The sequence below is a fragment of the Bos taurus genome, chromosome 4 (assembly GCF_002263795.3).
Source record: "Bos taurus isolate L1 Dominette 01449 registration number 42190680 breed Hereford chromosome 4, ARS-UCD2.0, whole genome shotgun sequence".
NCBI lineage: Eukaryota > Metazoa > Chordata > Mammalia > Artiodactyla > Bovidae > Bos > Bos taurus.
The window spans coordinates 66151126-66163589 of NC_037331.1; positions in this window are offsets into that span (position 1 = coordinate 66151126).

Here is a 12464-nt window from a genome sequence, read left to right on the forward strand (position 1 = left end):
CTGGTTAGTGCCAACACAAACAGATGCCCATGAAGACTAGATATGACTCATATATGGGTGTGACCCAACTCCTTGGGAACTTAGACAATCTCAAAGGAAGGGGTGGTGGAATAGGAGGAAAGTTGAATTATTGAAATTCAATTTGTCTCCCCATGCCCCCAAAAAGAGGCTTTTGATAGAAATTAACTTCTGCCAAAGCAAAAGACAGCTTCATTTCATGCACACTTGTTTGTGGGCTAAGATTTGTGTTTAATATTCTAGAACAGACAGTGATCGAATCCTCAATAACATGATTACTTCTATTCTGACAAGTTATTGTTTATCATGGTGAATAGTGACAGAAAAAGGGTATAGACTCATGGAACTCAGAGACAGACACACATATACACAACACACATGTAGACACAGGTATGCATATAACCACTACCTATAAACACAAATGCACACACTAGAGACACAAAGGCACATATATAAGAACATCTTGTATCCACAGACACATCTACCAAAGAGAAGCCCCTCACACACACGCAGGCACACACAAACACATCCCCACTCCCCTGAATAAATGTGAAGAATGGGTAACACGGGCCTTTATACAAATGATCCAGGCATAACTACTACAGCAGAATGACCCGTGGCAACTGCTGTTAGACATCAAACACGTGTTTCCCGTTTTGTTCCCATTTAATCCATCTTCTCTGACCATGGACTCAATCCGTATTCCAGTGGGACTCCATCTGGAGTTCTTCATTAAAGTCTGAAAATGCACATTTCCAACTTTGGCTCAATTTCCAGTGAGAGCAAGAAGGAAGTACATGCCCTAAAGTAAATTTCAGGATCTGTTAAATCTGTAAAAACGGATCAGATCAGAGATTGAGAGCCTGTGCCAAAGTGCTGAACTATCCAGAATTAGACACATCTGTCAGTACTTTTGGTACCTACCACTCAGAATAAAAATACTTGAAATAACACACACATGCGTGCATACACAGACACTTCCTTCTTTATACCTATTTAGTTTGTCTGTACCACCCATTGCCTGTTGGTTTACTCATAATTAGAAGTGTCTTGGGCATTAATCAGCATATACCACAGCTGCTGAAGTAGGGTCACATGTCTTTGATTTTCTACATCAGATTTCATCTGTTCTGGGGCAGAGGGGGGTTGGCCTCCGCTACTATGGTACACACTGATCTTGTTGTCACAACCCCTACATCCATCCATACTCTCCATCCCTCCCTAATTTTTAGCTTGACACATGGACATAAGCTTGGCTGAGACCCCTCTGGAGAATGTCAGCACCCTAGGAATAATGAGAAGACAATACGGAAGGCCCTTGAACTCCCAACAACATCACAGGGCCAGGCTGCCAGCCCAGCATGAACTGTCGCACTCTTTCATTTCGGGTATTGTTATTTAAGGAGTCTGTCAAAGCTGCTTATACTGCATCCCAACTAATACTAGATTCAAGGTCTTTGAGTTTGAATGTCCCTCAAGAACAGAAGAGAGAGCCTTGGGTCTCCAAGTTGGAGTTGGAGAGTTAGAACTGAAACCTCCTGCTGAAAGCAGAGCCCCTTCAGGGCTACACACTGAACGAGCCAGTGCCAGATAAAATCCATTCACAGCAAATGGAAACGACAGAGAAAGCTGCCTGTCTTTGACTTGGCTCTGCATGCAGAAAATGTACTTCATGATTGTCCTTAACTCCACTTGTACTGAGGCTTTAAATTTGCATTGCTTCATGTCTGGTGAAAGTAAAGAACATAAAACGTGGTCTGAGGCCTGTGATGCCCCTGAGACATCAGGCAGAATGACAGAACCTCCACCTCCCCGAGGTCCACGTCTTCAGCCCTGACTGAGCAGACAGAGGCCTGCTGGAGTGAGATCACAAAACGTGACGTGAGAACAGGATCCGCCACGGGCGAGAGGCAGCAGGCAAAGCAAAACAGTCTGGTCTTCATTCCTTACTCTTCTCCATTGTTACGTGCTTGGCCTGAGCCTGCAAAGGCTCCCGTGCCAGTCTGGGGTCCAGGGACATTTGTGACACTGGAACCCTGGAATCAGGACTCTAGCCTCTGGGTGCAGCAGGCACATGACCCCCTGAGGTCCTGCTGTGAACCCAGGAACTCAAAGAGAGCGTGGTACGTCCCTCTTCAGACGGCAGGCTTCAGGCTGCTTTCCTTTCTTGGGAGGACCTTTCACACACAGAGACAATCACACTTGGACAGTACATCTTTCCCAGGGCTCAAGGGCTTTATGCCATTCAGAGTGGGAATGTGGGGACCTCCCTGGTTGTCCAGTGGCTAAGACTCTGCGCTCCCGATGCAGGGGGCTCAGGTTCGATCCCTGGTCAGGGAACTGGAGTTTCAAATGCTGCAGTGAAGATCAAATATTCCATGTGCCGCCACTAAGACCCAGCATGACAAAATCAAAATAGACAATTTTTTGAAAAGGAGGGGGAATGTGGAACATTTATTCTTCTGCAGTAGATAACAAAACAAAAAGTGGTATCTGAACAGATGATTTTGTGGTCCTCTCTTTCAGATCCTTTGGAAAGGATGTACTCCTCTATAGTTGTTAGTTTGGACAGAGACGTGGCTTCTGAAGTGGAGTCTCTGGTCCCCTCTGCTTGATGCACTTTTTTGTCTTCTCCCTCACTCTTGGTGGCTCTTTACTATTCAGTTCTCAGGCGCTCTGGTGGTGCTTAGGTAACAGTCAGTAAAAATAATAGTATGTGTTTACTGAGCATTTGTTTTTCCCAAGCACTTTATACATAGTATCTCATTTCAACTTCCCAACATTTTTATGAGATTGGTGAAATTATTTTCTTTTTACAGATGGGGAAACTGAGGTACAAGATTAAATAAGTTGTTCAAAGACACACAGGAAGTGATAGAGTTGGGATTCAAACCTATAGGTCTGGTTTCAGAGCCCATCTACCTAGGTTTGGATAAAGATTTGGTTGCAAATGGTCTATCTGGGAGGTGATTCCAGGAAGCCCAGGTGATGGGGTGGGAAAGTGAGAGAGAGAAGGAGGAAAGCCAGTACCTGAGGGGGTCACCACTGCAGACAACAGGGGGCTCAGGCCTGCTGCAGACCGTCTGAAGGGCAGAGGAGACCATCCCTCAGGACTGCTCACCCAGGAGTGCAGGGGCTGGGGAGCTGATGCCATAAATGCAGTCCCTTGTCTGGTGAAGGTTGGTCCTCAGGGACCTAACCCCTCAGCCCTCTGGTCGGTCCTGTGCCTGGGCTGAGCACACTTCTCCAGGAAGAGGAGCATAGGCACTTGAGCAGAAAGCTGGTGACACGTACGGAAATGGTTCCCAGAAGCTGTAGGAGACGTCCAGGGTGGGCCAAGCGGATATGGGCAGGGTACCAAGAGCATCTGCTGAACCAGCCACTCACCCATCATGTTCTGCTGCCTCCCCATCTTCCTTCTATTATAATTTGTCACCTTCTTGTCAAGTGGATTTTCTACCTCTTTCCTCAATCAGAATTCTTGATTTTAAGTGAAAAAAAAAAAAAAAACACCCAACTTCAGTCAATTTTTAAAAGGGAGTTTGTTGGTTAATGTAACTACAAAATTGGATATCCATCCACCCATCTAGGAGGAGGTATGTGCTGCTGGGCCAGGGACTCTTGAGATGCAATCACACCCTTGCCCTGACTCTCTCTTACCCATTTTTTGGCGTTTCTCTCTTCTAGGTAGGCTCTAATTTCAGGCAAGATTTTTCCATGAGGTGGAAAAGGCAGCTCCTAGTATCTCCAGTCTAATTACCTTACTATCTCAGGTACAGAAAGAGTCTTTCCTTAGTTTCATTAAAAGTCCTAGGGAAGGACTTTGCTTGTGGTCCAGTGGCTGAGAGTCTGTGCTCCCAATGCAGGGGCCCTGGGTTCCATTCCTGGGCAGGCAACTAGATCCCACGTGCTGCAAAATAGACTGAAGATCCTGTGTGCAGCAAGAAAGACCCAGCCCAATCAAATAAATACATGTATGTTCTAGGGAAGGATTTAAATGGCTGACGTCAGGTCACATGTACATTTATGAACCAATCCCCATGGCACTCTAATCAGCCAAACCCGGTCATATGCCCATTCCTGGAGCCAGGGGAGGTGAAGTTAGCACTCCCAGATCCACACTATGAATTGGACTCTGCACAGAGAGATGCTGGGCAGAAGAAAGGGTGCATCCTCTCCACTCATCTTCACGGTGAGATCTACCGCTTCTTCAGTGTAAGAACTCTGGTTTCACCTTGTATTGCCAGCTCCTCACCTAGCACATAGAAGGTGCTGACTATCATTTGCTGAACAAATGAATGAGGCTCAGCAGCATTCTGAACATCCACAGGGCATCCATGAGCTTTGTGAAGTTGTTCTAGGACATCCTGAGCTTAGGGTTCTCCCAGGGTTTATGTTACTGGCACAGGTGTGTTTCGAATTCAGATCTGCTCTAACTTCTCTGCCTGATCTCCTCCTATGTATCAAGGTCCTCACCTTGAAGGCCCCTTCCTCAGAGACCCCTTTCCACCTCCTCAATGAGGGTAATGAGCCTCAATGAGCCTTCCTGCTGTAGGCTCCCAGGACATCTCATCCATCCCCTTTGTCAGACTCATGACCTTATTGTAATTGCTTGCTTCACTGCAGACCTTCCCTGCTACCTTGGGAGATCATGGGGGTGAGGGAACTGTGGGACGCTTTAATATTCTGTGGACATCGGCTGGGCACCCTACAATTCAGTTCAGTTCTGACAATAACTACCCAGAGTTAGCACAGACCCCACAGGTTAAGGACTCAGTCCCACAAAACTACCCCTGTTTTAGATGCCAGTTGCAAGTCCCAGGCCACCTGTACTTTTGACCAACCAGCTATAAATCAGGAGTTCCCACAACCCCCTCCTCAGGTTTGATAATTTACTAGAAAAACTCACAGAACTCAGAAAAACACTTTCCTTATATTACTGGTTTATTATCAAGGATACAAATGAATAGCCAGAGGAAGAGGTACATAGCGCAATGCCTGGAAGAGCCTTGAGCACAGCAACTTTTATCCTCATAGAGTTGGGGTGGGTCACCCTCCCAGCACGGGCATTGAATCTTCATATTCAAGAGTTTTTATAGAGCTTGACCTCTAGATACTCCTATCACCAAATTCCTAGGATTTTGGAAGTTCAATGCCAAAGACCAGAGACAAAGACCAAATATGTTTCAAATTGGTGTGGCCACTATGGAAAATAATATAGAGCTTCCTTTAAAAATTAAAAATAGAGTTACCATATGATCCAGCAATCTCACTCTTGGGCATATATCTGGGGAAAAACTCTAATTCAAAAGTATACATGCACCCCAATGTTCACAGTAGCAATATTTACAATAGCCAGGACATGGAAACAACTTAAATGTCCATATAATGGAAAATGTCCATATGAATGGACATCCATATGAATGGATAAAGAAGATGTGGTACATGTATACAGTGGAATATTACTCAATCATCAAAAAGAATGGAGAAAAAAAGAATGAAATAATGCCATTTATAGCAATATGGATGGGCCTAGAGATTATCATACTAAATGAAGTCAGACAAAGACAAATATCATATGATATCACTTACATGGGGAATCTAAAAGATGACCCAAATGAACTTATTTACAAACCAGAAACAGACTCACAGTCATAGAAAACAAATTTATGGCTACCAAACGGGAAAGGGTCAGTGGTAAAGATAAATTAGGAGTTAGGGATTTGCAGATACACACTCGATGCTGTTGTCGTCTAGTCGCTAAGTGCTGCCCGATTCTTTTGTGACCCGCATGGGCTGTGTAGCCTGCCAGGCCCCTCTGTCCATGGGATTTTCCAGGCAAAAATACTGAAGTGGGTTGCCATTTCCTTCTCCAGGGAAATTTCCCAACCCAAGGATCAAACTGGAGTCTCTTGCATTGGCAGGCAGATTCTTCACCACTGAGCCACCATGGATGCCCAATAGCTACACACTGTACAAAACAGATGAACTACGCGGTCTTACTGCAGCACAGAGAACTATATTCAATATCTTGTAATAACCTACAGTGTAAAAGAATACACACACATACACACACGTATCTGAATCACTTCCCTCTATGCTTGAAACTAACACAACGTTTTTTTAGGTTATTTATAACACAACTTTGTAAATCAACTATGTGTGTGTGTATTAGTCACTCAGTCATGTCCAACTCTTTGCAGTTCCATGGACTGTACCAGCCAGGCTCCACTGTCCGTGGAATTCTCCAGGCAAGAGAATTCCCTTCTCCAGGGGATTTTCTCAACCCAGGAATCAAACCCCAGGTCTCCCACACTGCAGGCAGATTCTTTACCATCTGAGCCACCAGGAATGCCCATACATCAACTATACTTCAATACAAAGGGGAAAAAGCCCAAACACACTTCCTATTGCACCACAGGAAAAAGCTGAGCATGTTCACAGTTGTGCCATGCCTAGCACACAGTAGGCCTGCAGTCAGTATTTGTTCAATGAATGAATGAGCTCACAAATGAACACATTATTTCCTCTGACATATGGGAGAAGCTCCCCTAGGTGCTGGGGAGGCAGAACTGAGCCTTGGCCCCGGATTCCACTCGGGTAATTAAAAACCATCCATGCCAGCTTTCCAGGAGAACCCTGGGTGGATTCGGAAGTGTGTCTTTCTTCACTACAAGAGAAGCGGGGTTTGGGTTGGCTCCCTGAAGGGCTGGTCCTAATGGCACCCCAGGGGAAGCAGCTGTCTTTGGGATAAAAGCCACCTGATTCCTAGTTTCCAGGAGAGTCCTAGAGTCCCCCACGTTCCCCTGGGAAAGACAGCCGCAGCTGGGGCTTCAAGGAGGCTCAGGAACCTCTGGCTAGCAGCCTCCTGGTAAATTAGTCTGGGGAAAAAGAGATTCAAACCCACTGGGAAAGCAGTTCAATAGAATTGTATAGTCACAAAACTGAAGAGAACTTTCTTTTCTGAGAAACACCTTCCCAGAGGTAGAATGAAATCAACAAAATTCCAAATAGAGAATGTCTATCAGGAAGTTGGGAGGACGGGGGACAAATAACCATATTAATGATTCTATTCAGTCACTTTCCCATCTGTTGTCTTAAAAACAGTAACAACAACAAAAATCAAAGACAGGCCTGTTATTTCTGCTCTTGCCAAAACCAAAAAGTGTGACTACAGTCACAAATGAGAAAGCGGGATCTTATTTCATTGACATTAATGCTCAAAGGGTTATAAAGACAAGATAGTATTCAAAGGATATAAAATTTGAAGATATTTTCATCAAATAATGTCAATGAAAATAAATGTAAAAACTTGAAAATTTAAAATGTTTTCAAATATATATTTGTCTTTTGAAACTTTAAGATTTATTTTTAAAATCCAAAGGCAAAATGCAAATTGCAATACAGAAATGCTAAAAGTTTGAGTCAAATTATTTAAATAAAATTATTTTTTTTAAAGTAAAACTATTCGTGATTCTCTAGTGTTCAAGGGCCATTGAGTCACCGCTTAAGAAATGTGTCACATTTCACTTACAATCTATCCAGACCTATATAACAATTGTCTTAAAGTAACGTAAGTTGTTTAATATCACAGAATGGTCTCCAGTTGCCACGTGCATCTGTTGTAAACACTGTGCCAAGCTGAGCATCCCCAGAATAAGAACTAGGAATTGAAACTCAAAGAGGAGCCAGGATGCCTGGCTGAACCAGGAACTGATGCTTTGTTATGCAAGAGTCCATGACATCGATGCTCTCTGAGAGGAAGGCTTTGACCAATTGATTTGTCATCTTTGTTATTTAAATACTTAGGCAACTCAAATTGTAGCACTCCAAAGCGGTGCCCACCTGAGCTGGGAACAGCAGAAGCCCTAAGCCTTCCTTTGGTGGACACACAAGGCCGATGTGGAGGTCTGGGGCCTGAGGTCTGCTGGTCATGACAGGGGCTATCGAGGGGTATAGGTCACCTTCTGCCTGCACAGATCCTCGGATCCCCAGAGACAGGATGGCTGTGTGCTTTTTAATACCTTTTTTTTTTGGTGTGGTTTTTGCAATTCCCAGGTGGCGCTAGTGGTAAAGGACCTGCCTGGAAATGCAGAGTACATAAGAAACAGGTTGAATCCCTGGGTCCAGAAGATCACCTGAAGGAGGGCATGCCAATCCACTCGTTTCCTTGCCTGGAGACTCCCATGGACAGAGGAGCCTGGCAGGCTGTGGTCCATAGGGTCATGAACAGTCAGTCATGACTGAAGCAACTTGGCATACACGCATGTGCTATTGGGGTACTTGAAAGCAAGTGTGGGCAGATTTTTTTCTATAAAGGACCACACAGTATGTATTTTTGGCTTTGGTCTCTTTTGCAATTAGTGCTCAGTGCTCAGTTGTGTCCAGTTCTTTGTGACCCTTTGGACTGTCTCCTGCCAGACTCCACCATCCTTGGGATTCTCCAGGCAAGAACACTGGAGTGGGTTGTCATTTCCTCCTCCAGGGGACCTTCCCAACCCAGGGATCAAAAACAAGTCTCCTGCGTCTCCTGAATCAGCAGGTGGATTCTTTACCACTGAGACACCTATTGCAATTACTGTGCCCAATTCCACTCTTTAGTATGAAAGTGGCCACAGACAATTCCTTAGTGAAGAAGCATGGCTGTATTCTCATAGAGAGTTATTTGCCCAAACAGGCTGGATTTGGTCTAGTTTGCAGGCTACTAGTTAACTAACACACTAACTAACTAATACACCTGGTCCTGGACAAGGGCCTCTCTTCCCTGAATCTAAAGGCAGCCCAGACTGTTACAGTTCTACAATCTCTTGAATGTAAGCATTTCTAAAGCAATGGATTTAGAAGAAATGTGAAACCTTTGTGTTCATCTCCTGGATGAGACTGCTGGTGGTCATGGTTACATGACCTTGGGCAAATCCTTTAATCCCTCTCAGTCTTGGTTTCTTTATCTACAAAATGATTAACTTGCTCTATCTAGCTCTCCTAGAGGATTGTTGAGAAAGTCAAAGCAATGATGATGATAATGATGGTAACAATATTTTTCATTTGCAAAGTGCTGGATAGTTTTCCAAATTATTTTTCATGAAACGCAAGAATCTCATGAGGTAATTAGTCTCAACCCCACTTTTACATGTATTGAAATTGTGAGGCAGAGTAAGTGCTTGTTGAAGGACTCCCAACTGGTAACCAATAGAAACAAAGTCTCAAAACCATATATCTTAATTCCTAGTATAGGGCCACTTTTCCTGCAGCTCTGAGGGACTTCCATGTAAATATTAAAGGCAATGTAAAACCAGTGATATTTGAAACTTCACGTGTTTCATCTTGGATCATTGCACCTCCAGGTTATAATTAACCTAATACTTAAACTTATCATAGACACTAGACATTCTCCCAAAATGTCTGTGACACTTTTGAGTTATTAGTGAATAAACACCATTTAAACCTATACCAGAGATCAAATTGCCAACATCCGCTAGATCATCAAAAAAGCAAGAGAGTTCCAGAAAAACAAATTTCTGCTTTATTGACTATGCCAAAGACTTTGACTGTGTGGATCACAAGAAACTGTGGAAAATTCTGAAAGAGATGGGAATACCAGACCACCTGACCTGCCTCTTGAGTAAACCTGTATGCAGGTCAGGAAGCAACACTTAGAACTGGACATAGAACAACAGACTGGTTCCAAATAGGAAAAGGAGTACGTCAAAGCTGTATATTGTCACCCTGCTTATTTAACTTATATGCAGAGTACATCATAAGAAATGCTGGGCTGGAAGAAGCACAAGCTGGAATCAAGATTGCTGGGAGAAATATCAATAACCTCAGATATGCAGATGACACCACCCTTATGGCAGAAAGTGAAGAGGAACTAAAAAGCCTCGTGATGAAAGTGAAAGAGGAGAGTGAAAAGGTTGGCTTAAAGCTCAACATTCAGAAAACGAAGATCATGGCATCTGGTCCCATCACTTCATGGGAAACAGATGGGGAAACAGTGGAAACAGTGTCAGACTTTATTTTTGGGGGCTCCAAAATCACTGCAGATGGTGATTGCAGCCATGAAATTAAAAGACGCTTACTCCTTGGAAGGAAAGTTGTGACCAACCTAGATAGCATATTGAAAAGCAGAGACATTACTTTGCCAACAAAGGTCCATCTAGTCAAGGCTATGGTTTGTCCAGTGGTCATGTATGGATGTGAGAGTTGGACTGTGAAGAAGGCTGAGAGCCGAAGAATTGATGCTTTTGAACTGTGGTGTTGGAGAAGACTCTTGAGAGTCCCTTGGACTGCAAGGAGATCCAACCAGTCCATTCTGAAGGAGATCAGTCCTGGGTGTTCTTTGGAAGGACTGATGCTAAAGCTGAAACTCCAGTACTTTGGCCACCTCATGCGAAGAGTTGACTCATTGGAAAAGACTCTGATGCTGGGAGGGATTGGGGGCAAGAGGAGAAGGGGACGACAGAGGATGAGATGGCTGGCTGGCATCACCAACTCGATGGACATGAGTTTTGAGTGAACTCTGGGAGTTGGTAATAGACAGTGAGGCCTGGTGTGCTATAATTCATGGGGTCGCAAAGAGTTGGACACAACTGAGCAAATGAACTGAACTGAACTGATACCTATACCTATTGGCTGTGCCAATAGGAACAGACAACCTGCCAACTTTATTAATTTCTCCCCTTGTGGGCTCTTTCATTAGACTGCCAACAAGCGAATTCACTGCCAGCTCAGCAGTTGGTTACATAAGCATGGCTTCCTCTTTTTATCTTCCCTCCTAAAAATGACTCTGACCTACAGGATCAACATACACTTTGAGAATGACACTTAAGAAACTCTCCTCTACTTGTGTGGTTCGGTGATGAGATCTGGTGTTGCCTCATCTGTGCACTATGGTTGTTTGCCAAAGAACACAAATTTTGTGACTGTAAATTCCAAGTCAAAGTTCGATCTCTTTCATTCCAGTGGAATTAGAAATGGTTCAGATTTTGCTTGTTTTTACGCTAGAAGGGTAGGATAAGAATTATGTTCATCAATTATTAAAAATTTGGTTCTCTCTGATGTCTTCAATCCTATAGACTCTATACGTCCTAATATTTAACTGCTCCCTGACAGTGTTTGTCCTTTCCCACAGAGATTTGGCAGTTTTAATCTTATAAAGCTCTGCTGTCTACTATGGTAGCCATAGATCACATATGGTTACTTAAATTTAATACGTTTGAAAATTCACTTCCTCTAACCAAATTTCAAGTGCTCTCAGTAGCTTGTGTGGCAATGGCTGGACTGTACTGGGCAGCACGAAATAGGACTTTTCTATTTTTGCAATATATGCTACTGGGCAGCAGGGCATGATGGATTTAGAAACTAACTTGACATAATCTGGTACTTCATAACCTGGTACTGATTCATCTCAGAATTGCTCTTGGCCCACACATACTTTCCTCTTTTAAATCATTAATACTAATATAAAAGTAAGACCAAGGTTGCCAGTGATTATAGGTACTATTTGCTGATTATATGTCTTGTGCCAGGCACTGACTGTGCCCTTAGTATATGCTACTATTTCATCAAATCTCTATAAACCATGTTATAAAAAATATGTGGTTTATATATACAATAGAATATTACTCGGCCATTAAAAAGAATGAAATTTTGCCATTTGCAACAACATGGATGGACTTGAAGAGTATTATACTAAGTGAAATTAGTCAGATTGAGAAAGAAAAATACTTTATGATATCACTTATATGTGAAATCTAAACAATAGTACACATCAACTTAGTTACAAACTGGAAACAGACTCACAGACATATAAAACACAAACTTATAGTTGCCAAAGTAGGTGGGGGAGGTAAATCAAGAGTATGGGATTAACAGATGGACACTATCATATATAAAGTAGGTGAACAATAAGGATTTATTGTCTAGCACAGGGAACTATATTCAATATCTTATAATAAAATATAATGGAAAAGAATTTTAAAACACACATATATGTGTGTGTGAGTGTGTGTATGCTGCTAAGTCACTTCAGTCGTGTCTGACTCTGTGCGACCCCAGAGACTGCAGCCCACCAGGCTGCCCCGTCCCTGGGATTCTCCAGGCAAGAACACTGGAGTGGGTCGCCATTTCCTTCTCCAATGCATGAAAGTGGAAAGTGAAAGTGAAGTCGCTCAGTCGTGTCTGACTCTTAGCGACCCCATGGCCTGCAGCCTTCCAGGCTCCTCCTTCCATGGGATTTTCCAGGCAAGAGTACTAGAGTGGGGTGCCATTGCCTTCTCCGGAGTGTGTGTATATATATACATATACATGTGTTTGTGCTTGTGCTCAGTCGCTCAGTTGTGTCCAGCTCTTTGCGACCCAATGGACTATAGCCCACCATGGACTCTGTCCATGGGATTTTTCAGGCATCAATACTGGAGTAGGTCACCATTTCTGTCCCCAAAGGA